At 46.5% G+C, this 23953-nt stretch overlaps 1 protein-coding gene and 1 long non-coding RNA gene across 3 annotated transcripts in view; one reads left to right on the forward strand and one right to left on the reverse strand.

Moving 5' to 3' along the window:
* LOC146197629 (zinc finger protein basonuclin-2-like) overlaps window positions 1-23953 on the forward strand; it is a 425472-nt gene that overhangs the window by 321235 nt on the left and 80284 nt on the right. The window lies entirely within an intron of this gene.
* On the reverse strand, window positions 18547-23770 carry LOC146197632 (uncharacterized). Its single transcript, XR_014706208.1, has 4 exons — window positions 23397-23770; window positions 22651-22735; window positions 21434-21542; window positions 18547-18657 (listed from the first exon to the last, which is right to left on the reverse strand). It is a non-coding gene; the product is annotated as an uncharacterized LOC146197632 (long non-coding RNA).

Consider the following 23953-nt stretch of genomic DNA (forward strand, 5'->3'; position numbering starts at 1 on the left):
AGCGCAGCAACGACAACCATTTTGGCGGCGGGTGTCTCCTTTCCGTTTTCTTCTTTCTCGTCGCGAACCAGAGACGAGCGCGTGTGCCGTCGGAACACTGCGGCCGACAACAGCAGCATGCGTGCGTTGTGGTTCGACATGTCATGCGTAGGCAACCCGCTCAGTGTTTGCCTAGGAACCTGATCTTCTAAAGAGAATATGCCTGCAGGTGCTCGTTGAAAGCCGTCATGATTAACTGTTCAAGGCTCACTTGGAAGGTTTGGAAAGTTGCGTATGACGGTAAACAAACGAAACATACAGCAATAGAGCATCGCAAGAGAACTATGCAGACAACCCCTGCGCAGGGCACCGAGCACTTCCGCGGCGGCGTGAGAGCCGATCTCATGGAGGCCGGCCGCTTGAAAACTAGGGACGTATTTAATGACAGTTATATGAATAACCACCAGAATGCTCCCTGAGGTGATCGACAACGCAAACGAGGGGGAAAAATTTTTTGATCCTTTTGCTGGAAAACCTGCACCTATTTTGGATTCACATTTTGTCAAGATGGCAATAAACTTGCGACTGGTACTACCGCGATAAAATAAATAAATATCGAATAGCGCGACACCTACGTACATGCTAAGATGTGTTCGAATTTCTCGTCGGCGTGGTCGTATACATGTTATTACCACTTAGATACAGGACGGAATTAATGGATGCAAGATGGAAGCGTCCCCTTTGGAACAGGCGGTGACAGATGCGTCGCCATATGTTCGGCTTCTTGTACCTTTAGGTTTCTTTAATGGGGTCATAAGTCGGCCCCTAATTTCCCCATTTCATTTAAATGCATGTTTAATCCTACCCTTCTAACCATATATCACATCTCGGCTTTTCAGCCGCCAGTCTTCGAATCACTCATGGGCTGCGAGTCTTCCTTCTGGAATAAATTCATTATTTCATTATTCCGACCGGGAGGAAGAGGGCAGTCAAGGGGAACAAAGGCGTGGGCAGGAGTGGGGACAAAGTAGGAGCTCCTGGCTCCGCCGAAATGTTGCGCGTGTTGGGGTGGGCACAGCAGCAAGGCTTAAGCCGGAAAACGCTGCCCATGAGTGGCTGGCCACTGGTCTCTGCCTGCAAAGCATTTCCGGCGTCGACGCTTAATCCTCTGGCATTGCCAGATACCTTTTCGCCTGCGGCGACGCCGGTAGCCGAAACTCTGACGCGGCGCCAAAGAAACGCTGCCATGTGGTTCAGCCTAGCTGTGCTGACTAGGAGCTTGAATCATATAGGCCCAGAGTCTTATGCTATCGGGGCTCCAGGAAAAAAACTGTATATAAAGTAGATTATAAAGTAGATTATAAAGTAGATTATAAAGTGGATTCCAAGGGAAGGAAAGCGTAGCAGTGGCGGCAGAAAGTTAGGTGGGCGGATGAGGTTAAGAAGTTCGCAGGGGTCAACTGGATGCAGCTAGCACAGAACCGGGTTAAGTGGAGAAATGTGGGAGAGGCCTTCGTCCTACTGTGGGTATATAGTCAGGCTGATGATGATGATGAATCGATGACATGGACCCTACCTCTACTGCTCTTGTTGCTATCTGTGTTCCTGCCCCGATGAGCGGAAATATATGTCCGGAGTTTACTCAACAAAATAATGAAGCTGGCACATGAAGGATACAAGGTACAACGCCATCATCATCATCACAACAACAACATTCATACGCCCACTGGTTCATCACAGGGCGTCCCCCGCCCACCTCTCCATCAATCCCCTCCAATTAAAAAGAACATATATATAAGCATGCACTTGTTATCATTTACTTCTACGTCCTCAGGGGCCCAGGCTGTATTTATGTTGCATGTTACAGACGGGAACTGCTAGCTCCTATAGCCTTAAATAGTTGCAATTACGTGCCATATAGAGAGACCGTTATATATGCGTTCTCCCACATTCGCTGTTATACACTTTTTCGATGAGGTGTTCTTATTTGGTCCTTATTTTTCTCGTTTTCTTGCTTTCTCATGCCTATAGTTACTGGAATTGCATGCATGATGTGCTCGAAGCGGCGACCTTGAAGAAGCGCGAACAGTTCCTGGGAAAATGTTAACTGTGCCATAGCATCGCGTCGTTCTGAAGTACGCTTCAGCCTTCGCTCGTTGTGGCTGCACACCTATGGTGGGGCGACCACGTTCTTCGGGCGCTGAAGCGGCGTCGGATTGGAAAGGGCAAGAAAGCGAGAAAAGTGAGCAGCGATGTGGCGGCGGAGGCAGCGGCGGGACTGAGGCAGAAGAAAAGGACAAGGGGAGGGCGATCGCTTTCTATCCGCGAGTGGCGCGAGATTTATTCCGCATGCAAATTGAATTTGCTGTAGGTTTTCCCCGCGTTCATCCCGACCAGACCGCGGCTGGAGTTCGACGTGCAAACAAGGTGCTCTGCCGAACACCGGCTCGAGCGACGGTAAAAGAAAAAAGAATGTAAAATCGACAGAAAAGGTGCGAAAGCGGGGTAACGCGGAAAGGGTACGGAGGGAGCTGTAAAAAAGAAAGTGAAAATGAAAAGACAGTGTGCAGGGCAAAGAGAGAAAGATAAAACAAGAAAGATGAAGACGCGCGCGATAGCAGAGCTCGGGGTTTGGCTCGAAAGGAAAGAAGACAGAACGCGCCCATGAGACAAAGGAAATAAACGACCGACCAGGAACGATAGAAGAGAGCAAAAGGAAATGCATATAGGAGTGCCGATATGCGCACCCGTGATCGGGACAAGGAAAGGCGTAGGGAAGTATAAAACGACACGTGCAGCTTTTAGGGGCGCTCACAGACCGGAAGGAAGAAACAAAAGCGAAAGAAAGGAATTACAGAAACGAGCAGTCGAAGTGTGGGGTGCGCTGGAATAAATAAAAACGAGCGGAGCTCGTCGCTGCAGGCGAGAATGGTTCGCCAGGGACCGAGGAGAGAGCCCCTCCGAAACGGCCGAGATCGCTTGGAAGAGGAGGGGATGCTGCTGCTGCTGCTCGCGGTGTGCGGCGCGAAGGATGAGGAGCGGTTTTCCAGGATTGATTCCAATCGCGTTGGCGGAAAATGCGTCGTGTGAAGAGGAGGTTGAGTGGCTCGGAGGGGGTGAGGGGAGCCTTGTTTAAATTTCACCCGGGGTCATTACCTCACGAGACCCGCCGAGCCGCCCCCGGGACCGGCTCGCTTGGCGGGGTGAGCGGGGTGGTGCTCTGCCACAGCGCTTTTGTCTCCCCCGCCAAGCCGTTCGGCGGCAGAAAACCCCCGCTGCTCTGCTGCCGCCGACCTTCGCGCCTGCAGTCGGGAGTGGGCTTTCGCGATGATGGGCTGTTTCGAGCAAAATACGGTGGCGTGTAGCGCGTGCGACGCTCGCTCGCGACGTCGGTTGCCCCTTTGCTTAATGCGACGAGAATCGCGACGTGAGGCGTCGGAGCGCACCCGACAGCCGGCGTCCAGGTTCGCAAGGTTGGCCAGCCTGTTGCGCGCGAGTGCTGAGGGTACACTGCTGGCAAGGCAGACTTCAAGGAGTTGGCTTCGCTGTTCCTGTTTGCGTGTTTATGCGTGAGTGCGTTTCAGCTCACCCGTTCGTAGTTTTCGCGCATTTTTAGCATTAAACGGTTCCATATTCTACTCGTATGTTTTCGGAGTTGTTTTTTTAAGCGAGAAAAAGGTACGAAAAGGTATTTCACTTGCAGCAGCAAGTGCTTAGCTGTAGGCCTTTTAGCATAATAGTGTACGGTTATTTCGCCGCACACAGCGGGAGTCTGCAACTTACTGACTCGCCTGCGGGAGCCAAACCCTTTCCGTCGCCTTTGACGACAGTTCATTGTCTTCATCTTTGTTCCGGAAATGCAGGTCTCTAGGATTCTTAACGTAAGGACGGCCGTGTTGTCATCATGAAGGCAGGGAGATATATTTGCCAATTCTTTTCTCCTCCAGGATACATTTTGTCGCATATTATTCCGTGTACTTTGTAGCACGAACACCAACATTCGGTAACCTGCTACTTTGCGATCCGACCCATTGACTAACCTACATTACCTCATTATTTTTGGCCCCGCTGGGGTGGCGCAGTGGTCACGGCGCTCGGCTACTGTTCCCAAGGGTGCGGGATCAAATCCCGGTCTCAGCGGCCGCTTTTCGATGGAGGCGGAAAAGCAAAGCGCCCGTGTGCTGTGTGATGTCAGCGCACGTTAAACAACCCCCGGTAATCGAAGTTTCCAGAGTCCTCCACTAAGGCGTCTCTCATAGCCTGAACCACTTTGGGACGTTAAACACCACAAATCAAATCAAATCGAACCATCATTTTTTCACAAGCAACTTTCGAGCTTTTAAAATTTAAACAGTCGTCATGGCTAGTCTTTCTGGTTCTATCCATCAAGCGGATTGCGGTGGCATGGTAAAGTTAGTTGCAGATTGCGTGTTTAAATCATTAAAAAAAAAGGGCCACGTAAGCACGCAGGCATCCAAGTCGCGCACACACATGCATCACACACGACCATCAAATTTGGCTGCACATTTATTGCTTTTCACACTTGACCCTCTTTGCAGACGAGGTCTGCGAGAGTATGTGCAACAAATAAAAAAGAAAAGCGATAGCGAGGTAGGCTTGTACATAAAAAAAGAGTATCGTCGCTATCCGTGCGGAGGCAAACGCGTGAGGGTCGTATACTGTGCTCTATACGTATACAACGCACGTATTAGGAAGACTGAGACGTTTGTAGCAGTTTCTGCACAGGGCGCCCGAATTCTCAACCGACGAGATAGTCCACCGAGGGCGAGGAATTTTTTTCATCTCTCAGCTGTTGCTCTCTTCGGATCAAAGGTTGCAGCCACGTTTTCTTCCAACAGTTGTGTCCTAAGGCACGAACGGTCGCAGACTATAACCGTCCCTGCCTACATTCAGTCTCGAGAAGAACTATAATGGTTATGGCAACACATTTATTCGCCAGACGGATAACCCTTTCGTCCAAAAGGGCGAAAAATCGCGTAGATTGCCTTTTCACCGAACCGATCGTTTGATGGTTCAAACCTTCTTCTACGAGGAAAGATAATTCTCTTCACTGCATTTCTCCACTGCAATCATTTTTGGCCTCTGCCCATGTATCAGCCTGTGAGCTGCATGTATCATGTAGCCCATGTATCAGCCAATGAATTGGCAGGCCACGAGAAATATCACCTCCACATACGCAGATGACATACTCCGTCCCATGGTCGACGCATGTACCCCATAGTCTGAGGTACATGCGTCCATCGGACTATAGGCCCTCAGCGTGCGAGGGTAAATTCAGATAGCCCTTACCGCAGTAGGCGCCGTTTGCACGCCCTTGATCTGTCGCTCTGCTCGGGCAAACCAACCGCCACGACCGGTGTATTTTCCGTCCTTTTGGTTTTTCTTTAAATAAATCACGAAAGAGAAAAAGAACGGTCAATCAGCTTACAAATGTCTTTTCACTAATTTACGACTTACGCTTTCGTAATCGTGACCCCGTTTCGTTGAGATCGATCAAATCGGTTCTTCGTTCGCGTTCTCATTCTCTGCTTTCATTTATTTATTTTGTTTGTTTTTATTTTCACGGAATTGATCGGGAAGTGCTGGTTCCGTGCACTGGTTCGCGTACACGTCGTGACGCCTCTATGTCGCGGCGTGCAAACGCTGCCAGTGGACGACGTGTAAAATTACTGACGCGTGCGCGCCCCGGGCATAGCGGCGTCGCGGAGAAAATACCTCGCTGCTATGCGTACTGGACGCCGCCGCTCCAGCGAGCAAACGTGCCTCAAATATGTCGCGCACGAACTGCGCGTCCTGGTCCCTTGATTCTTATCGTCGCGCGCTAAAATGTGCTTCAAGATTATGATACAGGTATCAAATTTTCGTATAGGCAGCTCTTTTTTTTTATGTCCTTTTTATTAGATTTTGTTCTGGGTTTTCCTGCACGTGCTACATACACCTCGGGTCATGCTTGACGAGCGATGTGCCGACTGGGGGATTCGATGCTGTTGAGGTCGCGCGTGAGATGCGTTTGCGCGTGAAGCGCCTTTTGCTCGAGTCCTGCATGCATCTTTCGCCGTGTCGGAGAGTCGGAGAGTCGACACCGCGAACACTACATGGACATGCATGGGGGGTAGGTGAGAGGAACTGAGCACCGTAAAAGAGTCATTTCGTTTTCAAGTCATGGCACGCGGACAAAAAAAAAAAAAAAAAAAGAGAGAGAAATGTCTGGACCAATATTAAGCTGTTTCTTCTTTCTGCTTCCCCGTGTATGGTTGGTCAGTATACTTTTAATTAGTGCCGCCGACGTCCTATCTTATCCTTGGCTGTCTCTGCTCATGGCTGCACTCCTGGCAATTTAAAATTTCAGTCGCTTCTCTCCATCTCTTCATTAGTCGACCTGTTCTTTTCGTTCTCATCTTCTTCCTGCATATACCTCCGACATATTCTCCATCCGTCTCCATCACATGACCAATCCAAAGGAGCTTTACCTCTGTAACCTCGACCATTTATGTTTGCGACTTAAACAGCGTCTCCCCAATATGTTGTTCAGTTGTTGTTGTGAGTGCAGGAAGAAGGAAAAGAAAATGCACGGGCCTGCTACTGGCTCTGTAGCTGAGCCACCTCCGCTGCCTCGTGCAGACAGAAGAGAAAATAGAGAAGAAAGAAAGAAAATGAAGACAGAAAGACGCGCGTCGTAACAACCGTCGTCCACCACCGAAACGATGGCAGTTGCAATGACGGCCTACAACATATACAGATCCGATGGCAGGCTAGCCCCCGCAGCACCTGCAGTGACCAGTCCCAGCTTCGTAGGGCCAGGAGCAGCCACCCCTCTCCTCCCTAATATATGGAATTCCATACCTACCTGTTCTTCGATTTGACCTATTTAGGTTCATGAAATTTAATAAATGCATTTCGCAAACATGATGATAAACGTTACTCAAATTTATTTATTTATTTATTTATTTATTTATTTATTTATTTATTTATTTATTTATTTATTTATTTATTTATTTATTTATTTATTACATACTGCAGGCCGTTAGGCCTAAGCAGCAGTGGAGTAAAACCAAATTATTACAGTGAGCAGTAATACCAAAATGCGAGCAAAACAGAGCACAAACAGCAGGAAATGAAAATGATAATTGCAGAGCATGAAATAATAATAACTATGGTCATTTATCAGGTCAAGAGACTTTAGGCAGGAGGCTGGCAAACTGTTCCAATCACTGATGGTCTGCGGAAAGAAAGAGTGTTGAAATAAGCTAGTCTTAGCAAAGTACAGGGTCAGAGAAAGAGGGTGGGAGTGTCGGTTTTGTCTGATATTCGATAGTGTAGGTACGGTGAAGAATGTGTTCCAAGTTTATGATTAAATAATAAAAATAAAAATTTCAATTGAAGAAATTCGCCGGGACTGGAGGTATAGGTATATCGAATTTGATTGCATTAGTGCAGAGACAGAGACAGTTCGACCGTACAATACATGCCTGTACAATACAGGCATACTTTAAATTAGTCCTTATAAAGGTTTCGTATGCTAATCTTTTAACTTGGGGAGGTGCATCCTTTAGTGTATGGCGCTACAAGCAAAGTTTGCTAAAGGCTGACGAGCAAGTTGAAGTGCGTATTCCAGCTTAAGTTTCTTGTTTATATCACATCAAGATATTTGTATTCGCTAACTTCCGCAATTCGACCTGAATCCAGAAACAAAAAAAAAAAAAACATTTTAATGGATGAAGCTTTCTTGTAACACGCAGCAAGACGGTCTTTTCTAGAACTAAATGCGTGGTTGTAGAAGTAGAGCGATTTCGGCGAGTTGGTATCTATCCATATCAAACAGTGTGAAAAAGGCGGGGGACTAAGGAAGGACGACACATGATGTCCTTTGTCGTCCTTCCTTAGTCCGTGTATTTTTCGCGCTGTTTGATACGGATAAATGCGTGGTTGCTTCAAGCGGCTGCTGTATACATGAATAGTGAATGGACGCAAAGCGCTATACATCCATGCTTAATTGTCCGTATGTGACACTGGATACTGAGCGTATATAATACTTATATTCTCACTGGACGCATGAACGCCGCCGGTGTGATGTCACATGGTCACGTGGCCGATGGCGCCATCTGCGACAGCTATAGTACCCATTGCGAGGCATGTGCTGCAGACACCGTGAAGGCTGGTTAGAATGGTTCTTTATTGACTACCCTGTACAAAAGAAGCTAAGACTCCCCGACCAGCTTTCTTTCGCTGCTGGATGTGGTAGGGGTACAAACTTTATTTACCGTCCCGTTTCGAACAGCGTGTTCACTTGACCCGGCCGCGGGTTCATAGGAAAACAGTGTGTCTGGGTAGCCAAGACGAAGCCACCCCCGAGTTTAAATGCGGGGAAAGGGAAGGCGACAGTCGTTCTCCGCGACCCTCAAAAGATGTCAAAATGTCCGAGCAAGACACAATTTTTGCTAACATGAGCACCGTACCGTCGACGAGGCTGGCACCCCGTGGCGCGGCGAGCATCACCAACGTCTCGGAACGTATACTAAACATGGCATTTAATAACAATTAATAATAATAATAACAATAATAATTGGTTCACAGCAAGGGAAAGGCGCCGTATCTGTCACACTTGCTCTGTGGACACCTGAACCGCGCCGTAAGGGAAGGGAGGAAGGTGAGAGTGAAGGTAGAGAGAGTAAGGGGAGCCGTAGTGGAGGGCTACGGATAAATTTCGACCACCTGGGGATCTTTAACTTGCGCTGACATCGCACAGCACACGGATGCCACTTCGTTTCGCCTCCATCGGAACGCAGCCGCCGCAACCGGGGGAAAGTGCGCACTTTCCCCCCGTCTCCTGGCAAATAAACAGCCCGCAGCTGTGGGAGGCTGCTTTGGCCAGCTCGGAGCCGCATATTCAACAGCGGCTTACGACCTGGGCAGCGGAAGTCGCCGCCAGGCGTGACCTGGAGGCCACGACCAGCAGCCGGAAGGCCACCCACGGAACGGCGGCAACATAATTTTACTTTTTTTAATTTTTTGGCCTTCAATGAATAAAGTTTGTACCACCACCACCACCGCAACCGGGCTGCACCACCCCGGCAACCACTGCACCACCCCGGTGGGGCTGGCATTTCTTCCGTTTCTGTTACAAGTGTGTGCGTGCGTGCGTTCGTGCGTGCGTGCGTGTGTGCGCGCGCGCGCGCGCGCGCGTGTGTGTGTGTGTGTGTGTGTGTGTGTGTGTGTGTGTGTGTGTGTGTGTGTGTGTGTGTGTGTGTGTGTGTGTGTGTGTGTGTGTGTGTGTGTGTGTGTGTGTGTGTGTGTGTGTGTGTGTGTGTGTGTTCGTTGAGACATTTAACGCTATCGAACAACCAAACGCACACACACACGAACGAGACCCACTGCGGATAAGCTGCCTATATGGACGGATCGGTCGAAGCTTCCTTCTCGCCCTTGTTAGTCCTTAACCGCGCCGCCACTGGAAGCCGCTAAAGCTGTCCCGAGCCGCGAAAAAGCCACGCAAGAAGTTTACAACCGAGAGTCCATAGCGTGTTTCGCTTTTTCTAGGAGCGAGAAGGGCGTGAAAAGCCCCGTCGCCGCAACAAGGCGCGACAGCGTGGCTTTAAAGCAAACGCTCTCAAAAACATGGCGAACCTAAACTGGCGGCGCCAGCTTTCCAGGAAGAACGATGAAGGAGGTCTATATAAGAGCAGCAGCTGCCCGCAGCGTGGAGCGCGCGACATGGCTTTGCGGCGCGACGGGTCCGCCTTCACAACACAGCGCTGTCGCGCAGTATACATACGGGACGAAGAGGGGCGGAAGGAGGGGGCGGCCTGCGCGGAAAGCGCTTAAGGGCTCTTTAATGACCCCAGGGGTCGGAATGGGCTTTCCTCGCCTTTATTAAGGAGCATTAAAAACTCGTAAAGGTCGTCGGCTGACTGCTCCTGTTACGCCCTGCGTGCGACTCGCAAGGTGGCTTGCGGGGAGGGGGTGACTGCGCGGTGACCTCCGCTACGGCGGCGTAAAACGGCCGACTGCCGTCGTACGCGCAAGCCAGCCGCGCTGCTGACTACAAACAAGAGGAGCAGGGGGCGCCGCCTTCCTAGCAGGGGTCGGCATCGATCGAGAACGCCGGGCTCTGGCAGCCCTCTGGACGTTCGTTCTTACGGATAAAGGACGCTTCATCACGGCGGCAGTCTGCTCCCCTTGTTTTCTCCTTTTTGACAGTGCAACAAGTATTTGGGGTCGCCGTTTCGAAACCACTTGGAGTGCTGCCGATGTCCGGGCCCGTCTCTGAAAAGCGTTTTACCTTTGTTGTTCGTCTTGCAAAAGCCCCGACTGCATTTAAGAGCTATACTGCCGTATTCCATCGCTATTGCCACTGTTGGAATTGTTTATATATTGCGCCTCCGGATTTCATTAGTCGCTGGTGGTGCATGTAGTGTATACCAAGCCTTCGAGTAAACCGGCCGCTAATATTTAAAAATAGGCATTTCGAAATATGAGGATGGCTTTTGTGGTGAGCTTTACCAGTGTTGGCGGACATCAGAAAACAGAAGAGTAACGTTAACTAGCAGCTAGCTGGTAAACTAATTTCTGATAATAAAACTTTTTAACTCACTACATCGAGATGATATTATAGGGATGTTTAGCTAGTTTCTAGAATTTCGAAAACGTTATTGCCCTCGCGCTGTGGCTCAACAAGTTTCGGCTCTTCAACGTTGAAAGAGGCGCTGCTTTCGAAAACTGCGCTCTAAGCACCGCCGTCAATGAATTCACCTGTGTGGGCTGGATGGATGGAGCAGCAAACAGCGCCAGTCACCGGAGCGAGACAGAGGAGGTCACTTGCACCACTGACTCACGGCGTAACTTGTAATACTACAGCGTTTTCTTTTATAGGGGTCAAACATGTCTATCAGAAACGAATTTGATTCTGTTTTATTTTAATGCTGAGGCTGTATTGGGGGCTACGGCAGGCACCAGATATGATACAGAATGCTTCAGTAAATACGCTTAATAACTAAATACGTTAATTAACTTTTCTCACTTTTGTTTTGGAGGCTTCTTGTATTTCTAGGATTAGTGCTCGTCCTCTAAATCAGGAAATTTGTAGCTGCTGTTGCGAGGCGCAGAAATGTCAGCCTGAGAGGCAGCTTCTCAGCGTAACACAGCGCCAGAGAGCGTCCTACGCATATTGCGAGCGAAATGACTGCGCATTAGGCATACCGATGCGGCTGATATCAGTGAGGCTGCGGTCGAAGCGAAATCGACAAAGAATCGCCACGAATTTTGGGTGTTGCCAGCAGATCCGCGGAATCTCTGGGTGGTGCGATCTACGTCACACGCGCGCGCTGCCGCCGTGTTATGGTGTGAATCCGACTATCAGGGTGACATCTGTGGGCCTTGTCACGAGCGCTACATTTTTCTTTTTTTTTAGTGATATCTTTTTCTCAACGATACTATTTGGAGGACGGATTCCAATTCAGCAAATCAAAAATACCCCTAAAATGAAGAGTAAAACAGTTATTGAACGTTTTTGGTTAATTACCGAGCTAATTAAGCGAGTCTTTTTCTTGCTGGTGTCCGCCGTAGCCTCAGTAAAGTCTAGCAGTTAAAATAAATTTAAAGAATGTTACCTTTCTTTTTAAATTTGCACCTGTTAATAAAACGCCCTGTAGTATGTCGTAAACATGAAGCAATGAATAGGCATGCGTGTTACGCCCTTTTTTATTGTCCATGTCGGCAGAAAAGGAATTAAAAGTGCGTCCCTTCTAAACTTTTCTAGTGAGAACCTCTCCATGAGAAAATCGAATTACTCTTCCACCCTTCTCGTTTTGCTCAAGACGGGGAAAGGGTTTGTTTTTATGAGAAAATTGAGAAATGAATTTGGTGTAAATTTACGCGGCCATCCTCGCAATAGCTGGCCGTAAGTGCGACATGCGCACCTAACCGCAACGCAAGCAGCTTCAGTCTCGCCAAAAGCACGCAGCTCATATGGGATTAGTGGCCAGATGAATTCGTTTTGAAATCGAGTGGCGAGCCGTTCAAGTCCGATGTGGGCCAGGGTAGTACGAGTTGTTTCTGGTTCCTTTTCGGATATGACCAGTGACGGAAGGACTGCGACACATAACTCCCAGGGGGGTTGAAAAAGCATTTGCCGCTTAGAAAGCAGTTTAATGCCCTGGTCTTGGCGTTTGCGCCCGTCGCACACACCTTTGCCGGCATCAGCAAAGTTGGCGTCGAACGTATCGCGTCGTAGTAGTTACACGAGAAACGGCGGCGGCTGGCTGACGCGTGACCCCCGCTGAGGAGGAGTCCCGCGCGTGCGCCGGGAACGACGACCCGGTGGCGGGCGACGCTGGTCGCATCGGCGCCCGGGCGGCCCAAGCCGGATGTGCGGCGACGACGCTGCAGTCCGGTTCGTGAGCCGCGGCCGCCGTCCCCCCTTCCTGCTTCTTCTTCAAGCGGCGCGCCGTTGCCCAACGGAGCCGCCGCCGGCTGCGCTGATGCGTCGTCGCGCAAAGGCCCCCGGGGCGCTTCTCCATCCTTGCTCTCGAGAGTTTGCGCTGCGCGACGAGTTGGCCTGTTGTTACGGGCATAAGTTATTACCTTGTCGCCCCGCGCCGCGGTCTCATCTCGCTTTCGATAAACGGGCTCCATTTAAACGCCGCCGCTCGTTCTGCGGGGTTTGTGGACACTGGGCATGCAGCATTTGGGACCATGCAAGAAGCGTGGACCGGAGATGTTCATGGCAACCCTTCGTCCTCTGCCGTCCCCACTAAGTTGCCGAGCGCATGATGAGGCCGCAAGACTTGGGGGCTTCCGAAGACAGTTCGGCTAGCTGTGGATGCGATCGAATGATTGGATTTGTGGACTGTACATGAACAGTGAGCGGAATTGACAAAGGGCGACGTGGTTTGTGTCCTTTCTCAAACGCGTTCTATATACTCCGTCTCGCAAGAATGAAAGCTACAGCATCCGCCAGCAAATCAACGGCCTCCGCGTGTAAAGTACTTCGTATGGAAGAGCGTTTCTTGACAACATGCCCGGTCGGTTGCGTGCCGTGCGACCAGCTTTGAGAATTGGTCCTGGGATTACAGGTAACTTGCCTCGTTATTTCCATGCAAACTGTGAGGCATACTCCAGCACGAACTTCATGCGTTTTGGTTCTCTGTGGGTTGGAGCTTTTGAATTAAGAGAGAGACCAAGGGAGACATATATGAAATTTGAAACAATAAAGCAATGAAATGATGAAAAGCGCAGAAAAATGTGCTTCGAGCCACATTTGCCATGGCTGTTGCGATATAGGCTAGTAAGGCGTCGAATTGAGATCAGTCGAGCGGGCAATTCTCGAAAGAAATGAAACGTTGTTTTCGTGCGATTCATTACAGTGGGACGAAAACGTTCTATGCCTCAAAATCTGGCTATTTATCTATATCACAATGTGTCAATATCTGCCGCTTGCGCTGTGCTTGATCATGGATATCGTCGTTCGCGTTGGATTAAGGTAGGGGCTAAGGAGACTGCAGCTGACCTCATCTCCCAGGGTAGGAGGAGAGGGCCTGTTTATTCTAACCTGCTTCATATATAGAACCGCCAACAATGAAACTTATGAGCACAAGGTTTGAAGGAAAAACACCAGATCGAAAAGACGCCTAGCTCAACTTCGTTCAGCTTTTGGGGAGACCTTGTCGAGCTGCAAAAGCGGGACTTCCCCACCACTCGGAGGTCCCTCTCTTGTGAGGTGGTTATCACTTTCTTAGGGATTGGAGAAGAGTTTTTTCTTTTTTTTTATGGTTTACTGTGAATTCCTCTGTCCTGTGGCTGTGGGCAACATCTAAAAAAATGTAAGGGCAACAATAGACGAGACAAAGGGGACATTTTTATTCCACCATTACCATCACCATCACTTTACATCTCTCACATATATAGTTCCAACACACGGTTTCTCCCGCTTTGGGGAAGGAAAATAGGAAGTGCCACCGTGAGTTCTGAGCTAGTCCCTTGAACCGCTATTTGTTATCTCCTCGCCTGAGCGTTAATGGCCATGTTTTCATTCTGTGTGTTGTTAAACTGATGCATTACTCTCGCACTAATCGCAACGATCACACCTTGTTCTTTTTTAGCAGGGTGTAGCTAATATGAAACGAGGTCTATTGCAGAATTATAATATGGAAATGAGGAAACATCGCCAGATAGAGGGAGACTAGAGGGGGGGGGGGATACTTGTAGTTAGGCCAGGGCCCCCATTTTTCTTAATCCAGCCCAGGCAGTACACGCAGCGCGCGTGTGGGCCTAAGTTCGAATGTTTGTCTGCTTTCGGAATAGTACGCTTGTTCAAACTCTTGATCCGATTTGGGTTCCGATTCCAACGAATTGGATAATATCAATACGCATGAATATTAGTGAACGTAACAACCTTTCTGCTCGCGTGTTAAACTCCTAGCCCTTCGCGCTTTAATTGGCGCTATATGTAGTTGGCGCGGCAGCGCGCAGAGGGCGCCACAAATTTCTGGCTTTTTTTTTTTTGTTTGCTTGATTTAATGATTTAGTTCCATTAAATATGCAGTTTTACTGTGGTATTAAGGGAAAAAAAAAAAGTTACACACGGCAACCTGACAGTCCTCAACTCGTCTCGTGGCAGAAGCAACAATACAAATATATATAATCAAGAGAGGCATAACTTCTGTTAGAAAAATTACGCGACAGGAATGAATAACAAAACATCTATAGCTTCAAAATTTAAGCATACTCTTGACCGTACTGTGGGGCTGAAACGTGGAGGCTAACGAAAAGGGGTCTACGTATACGTTCAGGACAACGCAGAGAGCTATGGAATGCAAAATGGTAGGTGTAATGCTAAGCGATAGGAAGCGTGCAGAGTGGGCGAGAGAAATGACTCCAGTTAATGGCATTCTAATGGAAATCAAGAAGAAATGGGCATGGGCAGGGCATGTAGAGCGAAGAGAGGATAACCAATGGTCGCTAAGGGCAACAAATTGGATTATAAGGGATGGAAAGCTCAGCAAGGGGTGGCAGAAAGTTGGATGGGCGGATGAGGTCAAGAAGTTCGCAGAGGTATAAAGTGGGTGCAGCTAGCACAGGACCGGGTTAATTGCAGGAATATAAGAGAGGCCTTTGCCCTGCAGTGGGTATTGTCTCGCTGATGGTGACTGTCGACAGAGGGTAAAGACATCCTTATACAATGTCTGAATAGAAGCTGAGAAGGAAAACTGGTGGTACAAAAATTATATTTATGAGAAACCTAAGTGGGTTAATAAACTGTTTTAGTGCTTAAATAACGTCAGCATTGTCGAGGATCAGGCTAACTAATAATTTAGAGTGTAACAAGTCATTTACATTCCATAGTTGCGACGCGTGTGCGGCGCCAACTAATTTAGTCAGGAAACCTCGCCCAGTAATAACGGATTTCTTTTCAAGTTGCCGATAAAACGTAAATTGAATTATATTATTAATGTATTAATATATTATACAGAATGGAGCCCGATACTGCAACGCCACCGCCGATGGTTCTAACGCGAGATGAAATATTATTACAATAAATTGATATGACTCAGGTATGACTGAGTTAGTTCCAATACGACGCCACGAATGCCATAATATTTTATTTTATGTAGAAAAAGCTCCTGACTAATGCGATCAAAGGCCTTACTCAAACCGATAAAAGCTCTCAGGGTGAGAAGACGCTCTACGTATTGGCATTTCGTTTAACACTTTTAAACACAATCATGCTTTGAAGTGCATGGTTATGCAAAGACGGCTTCATCAGTCAATGCGCTCACGAAATCGGAGCCCCTTTGCTTATGATTTCCGCTCTTCATTAGTAGCACTTATCTCCCCTTGATTTTAATATGTGGTGCAGCAATGACCTATACTCGGATGTGTTACGACCGTGCATCCGCATTTGCGCGCTCTATTGTTCGCCTGTGGGCATGGAAAAGTATTGTGAATATGTGGTGATGGTCCAATGGCTCTAAGTGAGCCTGTTTCCAGGAATCCTGTTTTGTAAGCCTGTTTTGCTTTGTGGACAACCTGCAAATGCCAAATTGACCCTGTCAAGAGAACGTCTGGAAAAACACAAAAACACAAAGAAAGGAAGTGCTTTCTTTCTTTTGTTCACCCTTCCAGTCGAGAAGCCCTATCGTCCAGTGAGGAATGTCTACTTTCCAAAGAAGACGACAGAGTGACATGTCCGCTGACGTGCAGGACAAGAAAGGAGCATGACGCATACAGCCATTAAGTGATTTCCCAGGAATGCAGGAAAGATTTGCAATTGTCGAAAACGGACAATGCTGGGAGCGGATGCGGCGCCACGTGCACTCGGGTTTCTGAGAAGTAAAACCACTTGTCAGAACCAGCCTGTGGTTTCTTTGCTGAAGAATAGAAATGTACCTCCTCTCCTCGCCGTTCCCAAGCTTTTCCCGCCAACAAGTGATCACGCCCAACGAATGAATGCCGGACCAGTCAGTGCTTCAGACCATCAGTGCAGTGATGTGTTCGATTGGATGCCGATACCTGAGGGGCGTGCCCTGGATTTGGTTGGTCAGCATCTTCAGAGAGGGGCTGGACATAGGGGGTTTTAAGGACGCTGCAGAGCACGAAATGTCGCTCTGGGCCCTGGGTAAACGGCTCATCCAGTCGCTTCTCGCTATGAACTCTTAACGCTTGCCATTTTGCTGATGTACCCTTCTTTTTCGTGTAAATAATCTTGTAAATAAGTTTCTCAAAGTGCCATTAAACCTGCTTGTACATATTTCACCAACTTCGAAGATTCAATCCTACTTCAACCCCGAGTCTCTGCACGCTACCAAGTGAAGGCCGGGTCGACGTAGCCCCAGCGTCACGACAACTGGTGACCAGCGTTGGGATCTGGATCTACAAGCCACAACATCTGATGACTGGAGGTGGGATCTGAATCTACAAGCCACAACATCTGATGACTGGAGGTGGGATCTGGATCTACAAGCTACAACATCTGGTGATTCGAGGTGGATCAGAATCTACAAGCCACATCTTGTGATCGGAGGTGGCATCTCAAGCAACAAGCAGGCGCAACAATCGGCCAACAAGAGAGCAGCTCGGAACATCGATCGCATGTGTGGGTGAGTGCTTGGCTTTTCTTCTGATGTGGACCAGGTTCTAGAACAGGGTTAGATTTTAGAACTGGTAAAAAGTGTTGAAACGCCTTTAGGTTTGGTAGTTTGCACTGTTGTTTTGGAAGTAGCCGACACTCGGAGCGATCATGGACCTACAAAAGCTGCAGAAACCGGACCTGTTGCTATTGTGTGAGGAATTGGGAATTGATACAAGTGGTTTGGCACGAAAACCTTTGATTATAAAGGCAATCACTGATCTGGGAACCGATGATGAGGAGCTCAGTGAAGCATGGAACCTCATCGGGCAAAAAAAGGAACAGCTCAGACAGCAGAAAGAGCGGGAAAGAGAGGAAAAGAAGCTAGAAATTGAGCTCCGGAAATTAGAACTAGAGTTGAGCAAGAGGTCGGGCGATTGTCCCCAGCTAGCGGTACCTCGTCTCAACAAGGAGGCAGATTTCAAGATGTCAAAGTACATGCAGCCATATGTGATATCAGGGGATATCGGTCTGTATCTGGCTAACTTTGAGCGAACCTGCGAAAAACTGTCCTTCCAGCGAGACACTTGGTCTCAGAGATTATTGACGGTTCTGCCCTGCGAGGCAGCGGAGGTTGTCGCGCGGCTAAGCAAGGAGGACGCGGACGACTACGAGAAGGTCAAAGCTTGCCTTCTGAGAAAGTATAGGCTTAGCGCCGAGGCGTTCAGACAACGTTTTCGGAACGCTACACTCTAAAAAAAAAAGGTGTGATCTTAGTCTTTTTGGGGGGTAAACTGCTTGTCGCTGAGCTAACACCTTTTTGGGGTAAGGTTACGCTGTGTCTTGGAAGACTAAGTATTTATACCATTGCATGTAGTGTAACATTACGCTTCTGGTAGCATAAACTTGCACCTTCACAAGCAGTGTAACTGTATTCTACCTAGGCATAACGTTGCACCTTTCATAAAGGCCTATGTTTTAGTCTGTCGATGGCATAAGCATACCCTTGCATCAAAGGTGCAAGTTTGCACCTTGACAACGTAAGCTTATCCTGTATGTACAGGTGCAAAGTTACCATTTTAGAGTATAAATTTATATTACGACAAAGAGCGCAAAGTTTTGCACCTTTATGGTGCAAGCTTATACCACCAGGAGAAGGATAACGTTGCCCTCCAAGCAGTTTAAAGTAATGCCATATTACATAGGGTATCTAAGCATCATCTTGTGGTATATATATGCTATCCACACAAGAGTACTATTACCAATCTGCATCGTAAACTTGGTCACTGGAAGCAGGAATAAAGCTAACCAATACATTTCAAGATTTTCTGGAAGGAAAGATTATGTTGAAACATTGCAATATCTTTGTGTCGTCTGGAGTGTGACAGTGAGCAATGTTTCAGGTGAGGTAGGCTGTGTCATGTTGTATTCAAGCCATAAGTTATGTTGCAGAGTGAACAAAAAGAATTTACAGAACAATCGGTTAAGATAACATACCATGGTGTTTATTTTACCTCATTATACACCGAAGTTGCAGCAAGGGACTGGATAATCTTCTCCGCACAGTCAGGGCAGGGATGTACCACGTATTTGACCTGCATAGAAAAGAGAACTTGTAATCAGTTACTCACGAAGAAAGTCTCACAAAACATGCTTATGGAGTAATTAATTCACATATAAAAATAACACTGCACAAAGGGCAAGTAAAAAGGAAGACAGATGGAAATAGTGCACCAGTACAGGCTTCCAAGTGCTTATATAATGAGAATTGTGAAATCACACAATATATAGATCAATGAAAATTCTCCAAATCTGAGCTTTACCTGTGCCACTAACACACACATAGACAACTAGCACATTGCAATCTCAGAAAAAATTGACAATATGCTCAATAAGACACAATATACAATGAGACATATTCTTGTTAGGAGCAGGGTCAAGCCATAGGCATCACTGATGTTGGACTACCCAGAGGGTTATTTAAAGAAATATGAATGAAAACATATTGATAAAATAGAAGCTAGCCTAATAAAGGCAAAAGATGTGATTTAAAAAACCCCTCCCTCTACTCGTTCATATGTGCAGTTCTCCTTTTTTTTATCATTAGCTTTTTATGTTAAACTTTGTTTTATCACCTTCACTTTCACCTTTGTTGTTTGCTGGTTTCCACTCCAACACCCAAACATTATAGTTTGCTTTCACACCTGACCATACCAGTGGTCTTGTTTCTAGTCACCATGGTCTCACCCTCCTAGAAAACACTGTCTCTGGTCCTTCATGACATTATCTTATGTTGCCTATAGTGTTAATGTTTTCCTGAGACTACACTGTCTTTAGTCATCTGATCATCCATCACAAGTGACAACTGCAAATCTCTTCTTCTTCTTTTTTTCTTTTTTTTTTGGGGGGGGAAGGAGGGATGGGGGGAGGTTCTTTTGTTCTTGCATTCGTTGTCATTTCTTATGAATATAACGAATGAAGCTTGTTCCTGCAGAGCTTGCTCCTGCAGGGGTATGTCTAAGGCCATTCTATTGTTTCTGCCTTTAGTGCAGTTTACATTCCTGGAAAAAGGCATGAATATACCACAGAGGCTATGCCTTATAAAATGCGGGATACCACTTCTGAAAGATGGAACATTTCATGCTAAAAGAGCAATGATAGCAAGGCACATCCAAAGCACCTTCTGCACATGTGCATTACTGCAGTGATGTCACAGATGCAGAATTATGTAAAGCATGACAATAAAATGCAACTTTTACATAAGTTCATTGCTAGTTTCACACCACACATCAGCTTATGCCGATGCCAAAAACTTCTCGAGACTGCCGTTTCACTTCAAAGCTACATTATCTTGCTCAGGAGGCAAAAAACAATACACTTCAATACCCCTATAATTCCTTGAACAAACCACAAAGCTTGAGATTCTATGTATTGCTGTTTCATGTAATGCTCGCAGCACATGCAGCAGGAATAAAACTTCTCATAAACTGCAATTTGCCAGAACTGTCAACTGCTTATCTCTTTAGATGCCTAACTAATGAAATTGTAAATGCTGACCAATATTATACAAGAATGATTATTAAAAAGTGTTTACAAATTTCTCGAAGATTATGTTCTTTACCTTTACAGATTGCAAATCATAAACTATGAAGAGACACCCGTGCAGTCTCTGCCGGTGGGTTGTGCAGCAATGTGGACTTTGGGTATCTGGTACAGCTTCAGGATTAGACTTAATTATATATTCTTTTTGTTTATAAGAGGCAATATGAAAACTGCAAAATTGAAGGCTATTAATGAGTGAGCCTAGGCCTAAAACCCTCCTAACCATCTATGTGGTCTAACATAATGAGCATCAAAAATATTCCTTTAAAAGCTTTGTAAGTTGGTTTTTACACATTACATAACTAAAAAAGGGTGTTGCTGACATTTCTTATTCAGATAATATAGACATATTTTGTGTTTTTGATGATGCAGAAGAAGCTAACATGATTCTGGCAACAATACCAAGTGCAGCAACATTTTTTACATGCAATGTGGGAAAGCAAGACAATAGTTTTCAAATACGCCTTTCCTTGTTCAGTATTTTGAACTACATTGCTCTTTCAGAAAATTTAAGAACTGGGCTCACCTATAATATTGGGGACCCTCATTTCTGGTATATAATACTGTCCCCTAAAATTAAAATGCAAAAGTTAAGTCAATTTTGGTTGATTAGCCATTCAACCATTATCCTCTACCACAGACATGTCCACTGTGCTGCACAATCCAGTTCTAATTGTACTGCAAATTTCATTTCATTCATTCTCCCTTTATAGGCCCATAGACATGACATAAGGGGTGGGGGCATATATATATATATATTTGTTAAATGGTAGTGGTGGAACACAAGGAAAATACGCTGAGTACAAATGGCACAAAACAATATAAAGAACACAAAAGAAACAATAAAGCTGAAAGTGCTAAAATACCGTCCATTACATATCACCTGCAGTACTTCATTTTTAGTTTCATTCTATTGTGGACATACCTAGCAACATAAGAGCATGTGAGTTGTTGAAAATTACACCCATCAGAGAACATAACCTTACTGCTGAGAACCAAGTGCAAACAATTTAAATATTAGGTTTTGAAGAAAAAAAGAAAAGAGGTATACATTAACAGCTCACTCAATAAAAAGAAGTCAACATGTTCAGATCGATTACATACTGAAAAAATTCCTCCCTTGCTAACTTGCTCAATAGCACTGAATGGTTCCAAAATCAATGTAATGCCAGGGCTATTGCTCCTCAGCATCGAAAAATATGCTCTTTGATAGACATAAAGCAACAATGAACAGACCACAATGCCACAGCTATGTCGAAAAATACATACCACACAAATCTTGCCGTAAGTAGTCGTCCAGCACTGAAGAAAGCAGGTTGATCTTTAGAAGCAGGAGTAACAGCACTTCTACACCGTATTCCTCCTACTGGCAGGTACGCTGCAGCAAAGGTATCATTCATAACATTAGCATGATACTTGTAACTAGTACATACATAACTATAGTACAAAAAATAATGGCACCACACATGCCACAACAATGACTCAAATATTTTGACAATGAGCTTAAAAGCTACAACTCCTGTTCCTAGATATATCTGTAACAATATCTGCCACCTCTTTACAGTCGAAATAACTGCTTAAATAAACTAGAATAGCAGATTTATGACAAACTGCTAGCACAATGACAATACACATTAACTTCAATGAGGGAATGTCTCAGTACCAGTGAATTGTAGTAATGAGTATAACACAATGTCTGACAACAGAAACTACAGAAGGAAAAGAATGTGTTGTTATTGGTCAGGCATAGCCTCCTTTCTATGGGTCAGGAGGCTGAAAAGTTCAGAATGGAAATAGCTGAGTAGAAACTATAGCAAATCCCCAAATGAAAAATATTAGTGAAATTTTCCTTAGCTCGCTAACGAAAATTAGCACATTTAATCAAAATAGCTGTTTGGGCCAGTTGGTTCATACTTACACCCTAAAAGACCAGCGAAAAAAAAGAAAACAGGTACAAAGGAACACAAAACGTATTTCAGTGCCCGTCCTGTCATTTTTTGTTCCTTTGTCCCCGTAATTATTATTTTTTTTTTGCGCTGGTCTTTTTATGTACCGATTACAAAAAGAAAGTCAGTCTTAAAGCAGAGAAGGGGTGACACATGGTTTGCTTCAATGCTGAAGACATCTGATCACCAGCTAACCCAGATTTTTCACTTGTTAAGTGATTTTATCGAGTCCAATATTTATTATCAGTTTTTAACATAAGTGATCAGCAAGTTAAATAACACCATTTACTCGCACACGCCCTCAAACACAATGAAACTCAATTGATAAGTCACTGTCTGGGCGTGCACCATATTGCACGGCATGAGCGAAAATGGCAACACGCAAGGAGACACACACATGGCACGCGACATAAATATTCTCCGACGAGAATCCCAAGCAGTATACATTGAGGCAGATGTCAGTGATCAGCAATATGTGCCACAAAAAAGCGTGTCAATTTAAACGCCCCTTTCTGGACGGAAACAATGCTTTGGACTTACCAGCACGGATAGCAGAGACCAGTTTCAAATTCTTTGAAGAAACGACAGTCTACGTTCTTGCGCAGACGAGACGAAGGACTTGAGCCTGCAGCGAAAAAAAAAAAAAGCGTGAGAAATGTCTTTTCTGCACATTGCGTCACTGCGACAGTATACATGTACACGAATCGGCTCGGTCCCACCTCTGGTCTCGACGCCATCAGCTCAAAACTGCGGGGTTAAATCGGCGTTCTGAAAGCGTGACTTTAGGATATCAAGCGCGCTGCCTTCGAACGTACAAGTTGCTGGCAAAAGAACCGTAAACTTTACCCATCACCCTGCATGCTCTCCCGCATTTATGGCAACGTTCCCGTAAAGCAGCAACAACAGACGATCAAAATCGATTGTAGGCAGCGAGCAAAAATAATGCGGCATGCAAACACGTCAATGCGTATCACCGGGACTGCATTAGCGCTCGTCGACGCATACTTTCGACCGCGGGATATGCTTGTGAGCGTCGTAGACGACTAAAAATGCACCATTAACATCCCGCAAAAAGGTCGTGACCATCTAAAAATTTTGGGATGCGCCACTCCTCCAGTCTGAACTGAGGGAGTGGTATGCTCAGGTTGGGATCCAAGACGTCGTGCTCAGAGGCCGTTTCACAGACAAACAAGCAGCGTCGCGGACGTAAGCAATAACAAAACATGTTCAGGCCAAGTTAAATAGCAGAGAAAAACACGTAAAACGAAATGTAAAACGTCACTTACATGCGCGGCTGAAATTTGGCGCCAAGGATCCGTTGGAACGCCACCACCGCGACGACCAGCCATCCGCCGTTTCATTCCGAAGTTCACACTTTCACGAAGTCGTTTCATAGTGAGGCATCGATGAGCGCACTCGATGAAATAATCGCTGAGAGCAACCGAACTTTTCTAAAAACACAGATGAGTACCAACGACAAAGAGCACGAACGCTGACTCGTGCGGCAATCGCCGTCGTCGTCTTCTCGGACTAGCAGAGTCGCAGGGAACGCAGGCAGGCTCAAGCAACTACGAACACGTGACGCTGCGTTGAGAATAAAAGCAACAAAACTAAAAAGCAACTGCTTCGCTTCTCGTCTCACCACCACTCCCCCCTCACCTCCCCTTTCTCCCTGTTTTGCAGTGTACACACTTGTCTGTCCGCCCTTGTTCTGAATTCGGCCTTGCTCTCTCCACGGTCAAGCTCGCGTAGGAGTCAAAAGACGGGACGGGTGTCGGGGGGGGGGGGGGTGAAGGGGGGAGGCACCGCTTTTTGTAAGAAGATAAGATGCTCCCAACTTTCG

The sequence above is a fragment of the Amblyomma maculatum genome, chromosome 3, assembly GCF_055883805.1.
Source record: "Amblyomma maculatum isolate TAMU_Amacu chromosome 3, ASM5588380v1, whole genome shotgun sequence".
Taxonomy (NCBI): domain Eukaryota; kingdom Metazoa; phylum Arthropoda; class Arachnida; order Ixodida; family Ixodidae; genus Amblyomma; species Amblyomma maculatum.